General features: G+C 43.2%; 1 long non-coding RNA gene across 1 annotated transcript in view; it reads left to right on the top strand.

Moving 5' to 3' along the window:
• The window catches only part of LOC307212804, a 110,152-nt gene extending 98,573 nt beyond the window's left edge, over positions 1 to 11,579 (top strand). Inside the window, exon 2 of the long non-coding RNA XR_013837233.1 lies at positions 11,014 to 11,579. This is a non-coding gene — a long non-coding RNA (uncharacterized lncRNA). The remainder of the gene's footprint in view (positions 1 to 11,013) is intronic.
• The last annotated feature ends 2,386 nt before the right edge of the window (positions 11,580 to 13,965 follow it).

Here is a 13,965-nt window from a genome sequence, read left to right as displayed (position 1 = left end):
TGGAAGCAGCAACCAGGCACTCTGGTTTTTTACTCCACTTAGTGGTCTAATAGCTTGCAGAGCTTCTCTATTTAGCTTTATGACTTGCACATTTACTCTTTTCATTTGCAAATTCAGCTATGGTGCCTGAGCCCCAGCATTCCCAGGACACTCTTGGTTAGGCTACTGCTCTAATTGTAGGACCCGGCTCTGAACTACTATTTCTGAATTCTCAGCTTCCAGGCTTCTATTGGTCTTACCTACTGTGTAAATAATTGAGAGATAAATCTTAACACTGTCAACCCCCCAAGATGGTAAACTGGCTTCCCTTTGTACATGTTTCATCAGTTACCCCAGCAATGGCATTGGCTTTTCAGTCGGTGGCACCAACCAGGGGCCTTACTGGTGAAAACCCAGATTCAGATCTCTGGGAATGAGACTCTAGTTCCCATTTGCAGAGTATGTGAGAGGCAGCCCTGGGTCGTTTGACCCTTTGATTAGTTCACTGTCACTTTTAAAGTTTAAAGCAACATATAATTTTTGCTTAGTGTGATTGCAGTTGCAGATTAAATATGCAGTGCATATGTACTTAAGCTGGTATAGCGTCTTACATAGAATCATAGAATCATAGAGTTGGAAGAGACCACAAGGGCCATCGAGTCCAACCCCCTGCCAAGCAGGAAACACCATCAGAGCACTCCTGACATATGGTTGTCAAGCCTCTGCTTAAAGACCTCCAAAGAAGGAGACTCCACCACACTCCTTGGCAGCAAATTCCACTGTCAAACAGCTCTTACTGTCAGGAAATTCTTCCTAATGTTTAGGTGGGATCTTCTTTCTTGTAGTTTGGATCCATTGCTCCGTGTCCGCTTCTCTGGAGCAGCAGAAAACAACCTTTCTCCCTCCTCTATGTGACATCCTTTTATATATTTGAACATGGCTATCATATCACCCCTTAACCTCCTCTTCTCCAGGCTAAACATACCCAGCTCCCTTAGCCGTTCCTCATAAGGCATCATTTCCAGGCCTTTGACCATTTTGGTTGCCCTCCTCTGGACACGTTCCTGTTTGTCAGTGTCCTTCTTGAACTGTGGTGCCCAGAACTGGACACAGTACTCCAGGTGAGGTCTGACCAGAGCAGAATACAGTGGCACTATTACTCCCCTTGATCTAGATGCAATACTCCTATTGATGCAGCCCAGAATTGCATTGGCTTTTTTAGCTGCCGCGTCACACTGTTGGCTCATGTCAAGTTTGTGGTCAACCAAGACTCCTAGATCTTTTTCACATGTACTGCTCTCAAGCCAGGTGTCACCCATCTTGTATTTGTGCCTCTCATTTTTTTTGCCCAAGTGCAATACTTTACATTTCTCCCTGTTAAAATTCATCTTGTTTGTTTTGGCCCAGTTCTCTCATCTGTCAAGGTCGTTTTGAAGTGTGATCCTGTCCTCTGGGGTGTTAGCCACCCCTCCCAGTTTGGTGTCATCTGCAAATTTGATCAGGATGCCCTTGAGTCCATCATCCAAGTCGTTGATAAAGATGTTGAATAAGACCGGGCCCAAGACAGAACCCTGTGGCACCCCACTAGTCACTCTTCTCCAGGATGAAGAGGAACCATTGATGAGCACCCTTTGGGTTCGGTCAGTCAGCCAGTTACAAATCCACTGAGTGGTAGCATAGTCAAGACCGCATTTTACCAGCTTCTTTACAAGAATATCATGGGGCACCTTGTCAAATGCCTTGCTGAAATCAAAGTAGGCTACATCCACTGCGTTCCCTTCATCTACCAGGCTTGTAATTCTGTCAAAAAACGAGATCAGGTTAGTCTGACATGACTTATTTTTCAGAAATCCATGCTGACTATTGGTGATCACTGTTGGTGATTAAACTGTTACAGACTAATTAACTCTGAGGCAGACAACAGCACAGCATAACATGTACCTGCTACTCTGACCATTAAGTCTTTTCCGTAACTGCCATAACTGTACCAATTGCCACCATAACTGCCACTGACTGTGCAACACCAGCAGAATTCTACAGCTCTTGCCATTAACCCTTTGCATGTGCATTTTGAATGCTAACATCCCACAAGATCAAGTGACTCTCCTGATTACTTTAGGATCTCAAGTATAGTGGAACGAAGCAATAGCATGTGGAGCTGCCTTTAAAGGTAATTTAAAAGCAGCTGCAAACAGTGCAAAACTCAGGCTTAGGTTGCTGGAGCATGCATGCGTGTGTTTGCGTGTGTGGGAATGCAGAGACACACTCACAGCTTCCCTCATTGCCTTACGTAGATAATTACTTCCAATTTAGGTGGCAACTGTGTCTTTTATGCCTGCTTAGTTTTATGATATTGTATAGCCTGCTCAGAGCTTTCATGATTTGAATTTAAATCATTGAAAACCCTGAAGCACAACTGAATTGTTGTGAGGGCACATTAGAACATATTTTATTCAATTCTTAATGTATGGTTTATAGTCTTTGTGAACTACTTAGAAGTTTTATTTACAGTTAAGCGGTATGAGATTTGTGTTAATAAATAAATAAAGTCAACTCATGCAAAGGGAGGTAGGAAGCAGAGACTTGAGATCAGCCCATTACTTTGTACCTATAAAAGAGAAGTGGCAGCTAAAACAGATGAAATATGCCGAATTTGCAAGTTTAACTTAAAATTAGAGATCAAGATGAGGAAGAGTTTAAGGAGGATTGGAAAATGCTTGTAGATTATTTAAAAGAAATATTGCAAATATGTTAAAACACAAGTAGCTTAAAATAAGGGGGTTTGGCAAGTTGCCAGGGTAAATGGGTGTCAGGTGACAGAAAAAGGGAATCTTTAGCAAGGGTTGCTGGGAAGAAGGAGGGGGGGGAAGACTGGTATCCATCTTGGGCAGGCTGGCTGTTTGCTGGCTGGAAGAGATTCCTTGGACTCCAGGGCTGCATTGCTATGGGGTACAAGCTCATCTTGAAATGACCATACTGTAATGACCAGACTTGAAATGACCATACTGTAAGATCTGGACCCCGTCCCCATGAGAGGTGTAAATAGGTGAATAAACCATATTTCTTAAAGCTATGACAGTCTCCACCGTGTCCCATTCCTCCAAAGGATTGGTGGGGAAAGACGTTACAGAGATCTGTTTCCTCCCTGCTCACCTGGTGTCTCGTGGGGCCAAATTCCAATTCCCACAAGACTTGGATCTTTTCTGAGGCCGGGAAAATGATCACTTTCCCACTCCCTCAACAACAGTGACTTTCTCCTCAGGCTACACTGTGAGGGAGAGGATACCCCTTTTATGAATCAGATCCATATATTTACTTCACAATCTTTCCCCTGCTTTTAGCATGTGCCAATAATAAGGGCATTGGCACAGGATATTTTTCTGGCGATTAATGAGTAGTTGGAGTTAATGATTCTCAGCTGCACTGTGAGCCATTAGCCGTCCCTCCAGATGGTGGTTAATCCCCAACATTTATCCCCACATCATTATTGTTGCCATGAAAAAAGTGAGAAATGCCTTTCAGACCTCTCTCCATAGAGAGACTGCTGTTTGCAGTCAAAGCCATTGAGAAAGATAATTCCACCTACAGAACAGAACCCCCTTCCTGGCTTCGGAAAGGAAGTGTCTAGAAAGGATGGGCCCATGGAATGATTTGCAAGCACATCCCTTGATGTCTCCTTATTCTATGGCTTTCATGGAGTGGAAACTCTGACTGAGCACCCACTAAGTGATTCTTGAAACTTTTCTATGAAAATGAAAACCAACCAAGTTCTCCTCACTGACCAATGTGTGAATTTCTCTGGCATTGCTTATCAGTATGTTCAGAAAGGAAGCTTTTGGGCAGTTTATAAAGTCTCTTAAGTGAATCGATTGGCTTTAGTTGAGTAAAAGACAGTAGTCTATAGCTACAATAAAGTATTTTGATGAACAACTGTCTTGTTGTCTGGGCAGCCCAGGTTTGCCCCCCGGGGAAGCCACTTTGGTTCTGCTAATACAGCAGTTTGACTTCACCCCAGAGAAAGAATGGAGAAAAGAATGCACCATCTTAGTGATGGACTTACTCAATTACTTTCTTTGCATTTTGAGTTGTGGAACTCCTATATTCAGCTCCAACAAGCGAAACGCACTGAGACACTCACTTGTGCAAGTGGCTTGCCATGAGGAGATGCTTAAGAGCACTCATGAAGCTCTCATTTACCTCAACTGGGGCTTGCACAGGGGAATGGATTGGGCCCACAGATTTTGAAGGCCAATGAGTAGCCTTGAAGCAGAGAGAGAGATATTCAGCAGTTTCCAAACAATATTACTTTGATTTCCCCTCTGTATGGCTGGTAGTGGCTCCCTTTGCCAACTCCACACCAGGCTGTGTCTGCCTGCCAACATGCCTTGTGTGGAGCTGAAGTATTCCTGCTTCCTGAGATCTGGCTGTGCAAGGATTTCTCCAGACAGGCAAGATTTGTGGGCTCCAAGTGTATTCAGGACACCAAAAAGGGACTGTCCATCTGCCGCTAAGTGTGCACTTATATGTATACTCCCCTGTGCGGACTGCCAGTTCTTAACAGACTGATCAAAATGGCATAAAACAAGATTAGTATCCAAAGATCAGATGGAATTCCCTGGTGTTGCCCTTTAAGAGTTTCAGGTGGGGAATAAAGAAAACCTTGTAACTCTATACCCTATGATGTCCAAATTGTTATGTTGCATAGGAAATCTCTTTTCTCTCTTATAGCCCCCAGGGGACTTTCACTGAGGAGTGAATGGGCCATCTGTTGAATGTCATGATTCACATGTGTGGTGCACGGCCACAAACACTTTCCCCTCAGCGCTGTCTGGCTGCCCGTCTCTAAGTGGAGCTGATCTCCCTCCAAGCACAACAGCAGGGGACAATTAATAAGGGACTAATGTTGTGATAATGATAAGTTCCACAGTTCAGTATGTGTGGCTCCCTCAAGCTTATTATGTCTCTGCATCATGGCTAGTTTCAGGCACACATCTTAAACCTATTTACACATAAAGGAAGTTATATTAAAACTTAGCTGATACTGCAGCTCTGGGCCCTGACAGTGTCCAAGTGTCCGCAGACAACATGAAGTGGTTCCCTCAGGCAGCAACTGGGTGCCACAATAGATCAGGGTGCTATGAAAGGGTAACACATGGTCAGCTATGTACCGCAATTACCATGGCAGGTGCCGTTCCTTGGGCTTGTTTTGATAGTCACGGTGTCATATTCTGTTGTTGTCCTGTCAGCTTGTGCACTTCCATCCTATGCTGAGCACTTAGCCAGTTTTAGGATTCTGCTGCTACATGCTGATTAATTTGTGGAAACAAATAACAGCATTAGCTGTTTCAGTGGCATTTAGATTTTATCTTTCATTCAGATAGCTAAATTTGCCCTATATTGGCCATTCAGACCACAGGAGGATGTTACTTGCATTCAGTAAACACATCAGAAACAGATCCAAGGAACAGTTACAGATAGGTAGCCCTGTTGGTCTGCCATAGTCAAAACAAAATAAAAAAATTCCTTCCAGTAGCACCTTAAAGACCAACTAAGTTAGTTCTTGGTATGAGCTTTCGTGTGCATGCACACTTCTTCAGATAGAAAGATGAGTCAGAAAGATGTCTCTGAAAGTTGCATAGGAAACAACAGAGTAACAAATGCAACTTTCCACAGTTGTCCATGCTAGGTGTTTATTTATTTAAAAGCATCTATAAACTGCTTAATGTTTCAGAAATCTCCATAGTTCTTCATGTTAGCTAGCATATTGCCAAGCAACTTACAAAAGTTCAGGAATTCTGAGCAGAAAGGTGTCAGTGTTAAACAAAAACAGCTGGATTCACACTGGAAACTGGTAGTCTTTCCATTTTGCTTCCATGCTTGTGCCCGACAGGGACATCCTTCCCTATGTACCTCCTGGAGATCCACGTGGAAAGACATTCTGGAAAGTCCTTTTCAGAAAGAGACATGAAAGACACTGGCACAGTCAGGAGCGAAGTTCAACAACTGCAAGAGTCACCCGTGAGAGCCAGAGTGGGGCAATGGTTTGAGAACTGAAGCAGGACATGGGAGGCCCTGGTTTGAAACTCCCCTCAGCCACAGAGCTCACTTGGTAGCCTTGGGCCGGTCCCTGTCTCTCAGCCCAGCTGCCCTCACAGGGTCGTTGTGAGAATAAATGGGGAAGGAAGGACAACACCTGGAGTTCCTTGGAGAAAAAGCTAGGATCTAAATTAATTAATTAAATAGTAAGAGTAGCAAACGAGTGATATTGAGAGAGGGGGCTTCTGCACAAGTACTTTTCCAATTCCCTCATCCTGCACTACCCCTCTCCATTGATGGCACCCCCAATATCTACAGATATAATAATAATAATAATAATAATAATAATAATAATAATAATAATAATTTTATACCCCGCCCTCCCTGACCAGGGCTGGGCTCAGGGCGGCTAACACCAAATATGAATTACAATAAAACATAATAGAAACAACAACAACAAACAAACAAACAAACAATTAAAATATGGCTTAAAATACAGTGGTACCTCAGGTTACATACGCTGCAGGTTACATATGCTTCAGGTTACAGATTCTGTTAACCCAGAAATATTACCTCGGGTTAAGAACTTTGCTTCAGGATGAGAACAGAAATCGCGTGGTGGCGGTGCAGCAGCAGTGGGAGGCCCCATTAATTAAAGTGGTGCTTCAGGTTAAGAACAGTTTCAGGTTAAGAACGGACCTCTGGAACAAAATAAGTACTTAACCCGAAGTACCACTGTACAGCTTAAAATGCAGCCTCATTTTAATAGTAGCCCATAAATCAAGATCATAAAGGGAGGAAACATCAGATACTCACCTGAGCCAGCTATCCATGCTGGTCCTACATGGGCCAGCAAAAAAGCCAAGGGAAAATTTATATACCAAATCCCATATAAGGGGTCAGAGTGAGTCTAAGCCGAAGGCCAGGCAGAACAGCTCCGTCTTGCAGGCCCTGCGGAAAGATGTCAAGTCCCTCAGGGCCCTGGTCTCTTGTGACAGAGCGTTCCACCAAGTCGGGGCCAGTACTGAAAAGGCCCTGGCCCTAGTTGAGACCAATCTAACCACCTTGTGGCTCGGGACCTCCAAAGTGTTGTTATTTATGGACCTTGAGGTCCTCCATGGGGCCTACCAGGAGAGGCAGTCCTGTAGGTACAAGGGTCCTCCCCCATTTTCGTTTGAAATGCTGCATCACTGTAAGTTTTAAGATGTTCTTGAAAACTCTCTGCTGTTGCTTGCCTGAAATTTCAGGATTACACTTAGGCCTTGATAGTTTTGGTGTTGTTTTACCCTTGTTTATACTGTGATTTTACTATTTTACTGGAGTGAGTGCTGTTTCAGTAGTATCACTAGCTACTGCTGTCTATTACCTGTTTTGTTGTTGCCCATTTTTTCAGTTATGATGTTTTATGTATTGTTATAAATTTCCTTAACTTATATATTACTGTAGAATGACATAAGAAAGCTTTATTCTATTTTAAAATGATATAAATTCACGAATAAATGAATACATTCAGAAACCAATGTGATGGGGGAGGCAGTGTGGCTACTGAGACAATACTCATGCAGCCCACGCAGAGAAAGGCACCCGCAGGACAGAGACACAGCCCCCCCCCCCCGCCCCAGATGATCCATGCTCAGGATTATTGACTCCTCTCCTCTCGCATGACTGATCCAATGGCCAAGGAGGGAGGCACTGACATCCCCATCGGGGAACTAGTACCCTAGTACTATGGGTGCTGACTCAGACCCCTGAACTAGGGCTTAATTTGGAAAGCAGGAGGCACCTGGAGTATATGCAGAATCAAGTGAATGTTGAATTTCCAGTGGGTCTTTTCCATGTAAATGTGTTGCTTGGCATGGGGAAAATAGAATTGCCAATGAAAATTCTCCCTGTGGATTTCACCCATCCCTAACCAGTGTGCTTGAGCATACTGCACAATGCATTTAAAATACTTTCCTTGAGGTGGCATTGATGTTCAAATTATTATTAATGGGCTTTCTAAAGTGCAAAACCTGCAAAGTCCAAGGAGGAATACATTCCAGTTAGGCCATAAAAAGGAAATGCTTGTCTCCTAAGCACAAAGAAGCAGTCTATGCTTCCTGATTAGTTTCCTGGTATGCAAGCCATGGGCACACGTCATTAAGTGTTTGCAAACTGACAGCAACTAATCGCTTACAGAGCCCTCTAGTCCATCTGAAAAGAATGTGCCAAGAAAGCTCACATCCAGGGTTTCACAGACACTTTCCCGGTGCCAGAGGATGATCTCTGAACATCTGTTTCAGCTCAGCACATGAAAGAATCATAAGCGCATTAGCTTGCATATTCAGTTATCCTGTCTCCAGGGGGAATGTGCTTGTCAACTTACAATCGTATCTGTAAGATGTAATCATCTGTGCTGCAGCAGATACTTGGCACGCATACCTGCGATGATGATCTTGGCATCGTACCTGCTTTGCAGAGAATGGGAAGGGTGTGGACGGTGAAGTGAGACCTAATTGGGGCTGCACCTCATTTCCTTTTCCATAAATAGAAAGGGAAGGAAGTGAGGGAATCTGGGAATCTTCTACTCACTAGCTTTAAATACATTATAATGGATTATCACGGTTTGAACAGTGGTGTCTCTTTCCTTATTATTCTCAAATATTCCACAATCATGCTACATCAAAACATGCAGTAACACGTAAACACGATGCAGATCACTAGGAAAAATAAATGGACTGAGTAGGTCTAAAGCAAACTGCTCTCTCCCATTGCTCAATCCATGGGGCAGTCATGATCTGGAAACTTTCACAGTGATCAGAAAGCATCTCTGTTCTGATCCATGTCGGACGAGGTTACATCCTTTGGCCATGGGTTGATGACATACAGAGGTGTTGCATGAACAGATAAAACTGCCTTGTGCCGCATCAGGTCACTGGTCCACCTTGCCCTGCACTATCTCCTCTGACTGACAGGGGCTCTCTAAGGTCTCAGGGGCAAGTATTTTCCATTCCTAAAACCTGAGAACTTTTTTGGAGGAGGTGGCTGGGATTGCAGCTGGAGCCTTCTGCATGCTCTTCCACCGGGCTGTCATTCTTTGCCGCCACCCCCTCCCCCCCCCCCCGGTCACTGCTGTCCCCTTTGCCACCTGACACCCATCAGATGTAGACAATGGTGCGTCCTCATGAGCAAAGGTCACATGAGAATGGCTCTTGGCCCATCACTGAACATCATTCCTGGACTCTAATCTCTCCAACTTCACTCTAGTTTCTTGCAGGGAAAGTGCCTCCCACAATGGTGCTTGTATCCAAGATGGTGCCATCCAAGAAAGGGAAAATAGGATGCCACTCCAGGAAAACAGCATGTTATGTACAGACTTAGTGCCATCATTGAGACACTTCCCACAGTTGGAGAAGTCGGCCCACCAGATGGATGGTGGATAGGGATGGGTGAATAGATCAGTTTTGGTTTCTTTTAGTTTCTCCTGTCATTGATTCTGCTCCATATTGATCCAGAGCAGACCCCAATGTATAGTTAGCAGAGTAAACACATAAACACTTTGCAGGATTCCCAAAAAATAGACCAGAGGCAATTAGCTTCATCCAGCAGAGTTTACTACTGAAGACAAAATGAGCATAACAGTCACAATTCCATACATCTTCAGGAGTGGCACAGTCAGCAAGAAATCCAGTTGCAGCAGACTTAAATTTACTTAACACTTAAACACAATATGTACAGAACACCACATCAGAAGGAAAGAGAGACAAACAGTGAAACTCAGGTTCCTTCTGGCCTGTTCTTATAATCAGTATGACCTTGAAAGAAAGAGATAACAGAACCATCTGTTCAGCTTCTCTGAAGGAATAACCAAAACATCAGGATCCTTCTGCTTGTTTCTAGGCAGAATAGAAGCTTGCTTGCTTGCTTGTTAGCTAGAAACTTCCTGCTTGCACCAGTTTGTATCACACAGAGAAGCTTCCAGAACCCTCTTGAATTAGTTAGAATAGAAAAGATCTCTGCACTTTAAACCAATACTTTCTGTACCAAAAAATGCAAAACTGACACTACCACTTTGTGTCATTGAACTGACCACAAGGGATACAGACAGGGAAGTTGACTTGCTCTTTTCTCACCGTGGAAAAACTGGCTGTCACCCAAAGTTTGTTTCAACAGAAACATGCTTATCGCTGTAAATAAATGGTTGTGTGCCTTCTTGCATCATCTAGTGGCTTCCACTGTAGCAATATCTTCATACCATTAATACAAGCAGAATACTCATTCATAAATGGAATTTTCTTTTTCCACCACTAAACATTATTTCTCCAGTGTGACCTTTGCTCACTTTCAAAATCACTCTTTGTGTTGGTGGATTGAAAAAACAGATGAGCAGACACATTAGATATAGATCCATCAATAAGCACAGGTGCTGTTCCAAGCTCTTTCCGTCTACAAAAGTGCCCTGGACAGTCCCTTGGAAGAGGTGATACTTTAAGAGTTTTAGTACTTCCTGATCTCTTGAGTCAGAAATGTTGCAGCTTTCACACAATGAGTCCAGCCAAGAGTCCAGCCAAAAACACATGGAGCATGTATACAGCATGAAAATTGTATCTAAAGGTCTCTTCCCCCTACTTTCTTCTTCTTCTTCTTTTTAACCTCACCCCTTACTTGACATCTGGCACCTAAGCATTTCGGCACTCACTCATTCAGGGCCACCATGTCTGTGGCTGAATGCTGTATGCAGGAACCTCGGGTTACAGGCGCTTCAGGTTGCGTTTTTTCGGACTACGGACCGCCGAAACCCAGAAGTACTGGAATGGGTTACTTCCGGGTTTTGGCAGTTGCACATGTGCAGAAGCGCTGAATCGCAACCCATGCGTGCGTAGACGCGCCGCTGCGGGTTGTGGACGTTGCGGGTTGCAAACGTGCATCCTGCACAGATCACGTTCGCAACCCAAGCGTCCCCTGTATTTGCCCCCCCAGGCATGCCTAGCTGTTTCTCATGTTTACTTTGTTCCTCAGGACAAAAGATGGCATTCATCATACGCTGCACACCAAATCATCCCTGTCAGGGTTGTAATTGAATATCGCTATTGAGACACTGCTGGGCTGAATTACCAGGAGGGCCACGAGTTATGGCTGAGGGTGATGAGCCCAATGGGGTGGAGCCCTGGAGCTGCTGGTGGAACAACTGGGCCAGAACAGTCGGAAGAAAAAGTCCCGATGAGAGAAGAATGAATACAAAAACTCGTGGACTATGCAGAAATGACGAAACTTACCAGAAGAATAAAAAATCAAGATAACATTTTTTTACAAAAGAATGGAAATGGTTTGTTGACTGTTTACAAACAAATAGGAAACAGATAAATACATTGTCAGGATTATTGTAATAACCTGCAGTTTCAAAAGAATATAGAATCAAAAGAGATGAATAAAGGAATAAGTTAATTTAGAATGTTCAGGAAATGATAAAAAGAAATTTGAGGAACCGCAGAAAGAGGAGGAAGTTGAAGTTTGAAATGTTACAACTATTCTTAAGCTATTGAAATGTATATAAATGAAAACTATAAATAAAATTTTAAAAAGAACAGTCTGTGTACCTAGAAAGGCCTCAACATGGAGCGAGCAGAACAGAGGCCAACCTTAATAGCCTGGTGGAAATTTCCCCAATGATGGCCTTGGGATGGTTGGTGTGGCTGCAAGGATGCCGCAAAGGTGCTCCTGGAGGGGTTTGAATGACTCCTCCCAGGCCAAAGTTGCCCATAGAAGCTTGAGTAATGTACTGGCAGGCTTTGTGAGGGCCAAGACAACGGCCCTCTAAGAGGTAATGGCCTTCTAAGTATGGACCAAAGGTATCAAAGGAAGTGTCTTTGCACCAGATGAAAAATAGGTGAGTCCCTTTCCCTCAACTTGCTGGTAGAAGCTGTAGGAGGCAGAGAGAGCTGTAGAAGGCCATGCCTGATTTCTGCTGGAATCCAAGGCTGTGGCTATCAGAGAAGTAGCATCCCTCTTGGGATGCTAATGCTGGAAGCCCCTCCAACGTAGGCTCAGGTTATATATATTATATGTGTAAATAGACCTTATATCCTAAAGACACCACAGTCCCTGCTGCCCCTCATTCCAAGAAAAGCGAACCCTGGGCAAGCGCCCAGAACCCCTGGAATCTTGCACCCCTCGGAGTCAGGGGTGGGGTGCAATAACACGCCGTGCAATGAAACCCTTGTCTAAAACAGCTATTCTTAAAATGGTTGTTCAAACCTGGGTGCTGTTTCAAACCGCTTTTGTTTTATAACAGCTGCCCCTTCCTTTGTTCTACAGAACACTGGGAAGATTGAGCAATGATAAAAGCAAGGACACAGATCACTTTGTTGAGTTGTAGGAGACTTTAAACAGCTGGCATGATAAAATATCCACATATCCCTTGATAAATCTAGGACATACTAGTAGCTTTTAGAAAAGTGATTCATGCTGAGGTAATAAAGGACGGTTGGGAAGGGAGGGGGGAAGAGTTTTAGTGATGTGGGGGTCTTCCCACGTTTCACTTGGATAACAACATATATATTCATCCAGAAAACTATTATCACACAGGTGCAGATGCATCAGTCAACATCAAACACCTAGGAAAACTAATCAGCTCAAATATCAAGAGCAGAGTTCAGGGTAAGTTTGAAGACATTGCATCAGGCTTGGTGATTCTCAAAATACACACACAAATACAATCTGAATCCCATTTTTCTGTCCAGTAGGAGAATCTTATTTTCTGTCAAACGGAATAGTAAACATCCATCTTCATTAGCAAGCAATTTTTAATTTCCTGCAAGCTGATGAATGGAATAATTGGGCAGGTGCTTTGGTTCAAAATGACCTCAGTACAGCAATGGCAAATATGTACACAATCCCTTTTTCTTGTCATGGTTTATGTAGGCTGGCATGCAAGAGGGTTGTCATGGTCACATCTGGTATCAATATTTGTGAACTAATTCTGAACTGTTTTAATTCATAATGTGTGTTTGAGGGTGAGGATTGACCTGCAAAATGGCAGTTTTGTACAGCAGACAGTTTCATTATCCAGTCACATGGGAGTTAGTGGTATTTATTTATTTGTTTATTATTTATTTATTTATTTATTTATTTATTTATTTATTTCTAGCAGTTTCTGAACTGCCCTTCATCCAAATGGATCCCAAGGTGGTATGCAGTAATACGAAATAATAAAATCTTCCCCCAAATCAAAACATAAACCACTATAAATGCCCAAACATATGGTAAGCTACAGTGACCAAAAGGTAATGGCTAAAAACGAAAGGCAACAGTTAAAAATGTAGCCCCTTTAAAATACCAAGGCAAAGAAGAAATTATTAAAAGATTGTGATGTCAATGCCAGCTGAGACAGGACTTCCCTTGGCCCACGAACGACTATGGTTGATGCAGTGATCTAAGGCATTAGAATACTGAGATCACTCTCCCTTGCTATAATAGGGCCTTTGTTTTGTAACCTTGTCTCATTATATCTGTGGTATATATGGTTTTAGTTGCTACCTTCCCACATTCTCATACCTGCGGTTTATTTATTTTGCTTTTATTTCATGTCTGTATTTGTTCAACAGTGATCTAGAATTATGTATGGACTATGTATATTGTAATCAGATCCTGTTTGATAACACTGTTTTCTGCAGATTTTTGTATAACATTTTTAATAGAGATTATTTTTAAGAAGCACACACTACTTGAGTCTCTCTTGGGAGGCTATGGTCAGGTGCCACCACAGCAAAGTGCTTTCCTTTGGTCAAGCATAGCACACTTCCTCAAGGGTAGGACTCTAAGGAGGCATTCTGGAAAGAGGCATTCCTCCAGGAATGCCATTTAGGCTGAGATGGGACCTTGCGCTAGACTATGTCAGAGGTGAAGACTGGAGAGTTATCATTTCAGTCAATACAGTCACTGTATTTAGCCACTCTACTAGGCAATCAATAG

This window comes from Podarcis cretensis (assembly GCF_951804945.1).
Source record: "Podarcis cretensis genome assembly, chromosome: 3".
NCBI lineage: Eukaryota > Metazoa > Chordata > Lepidosauria > Squamata > Lacertidae > Podarcis > Podarcis cretensis.
This window is presented reverse-complemented; position numbering and strand designations above follow the sequence as displayed.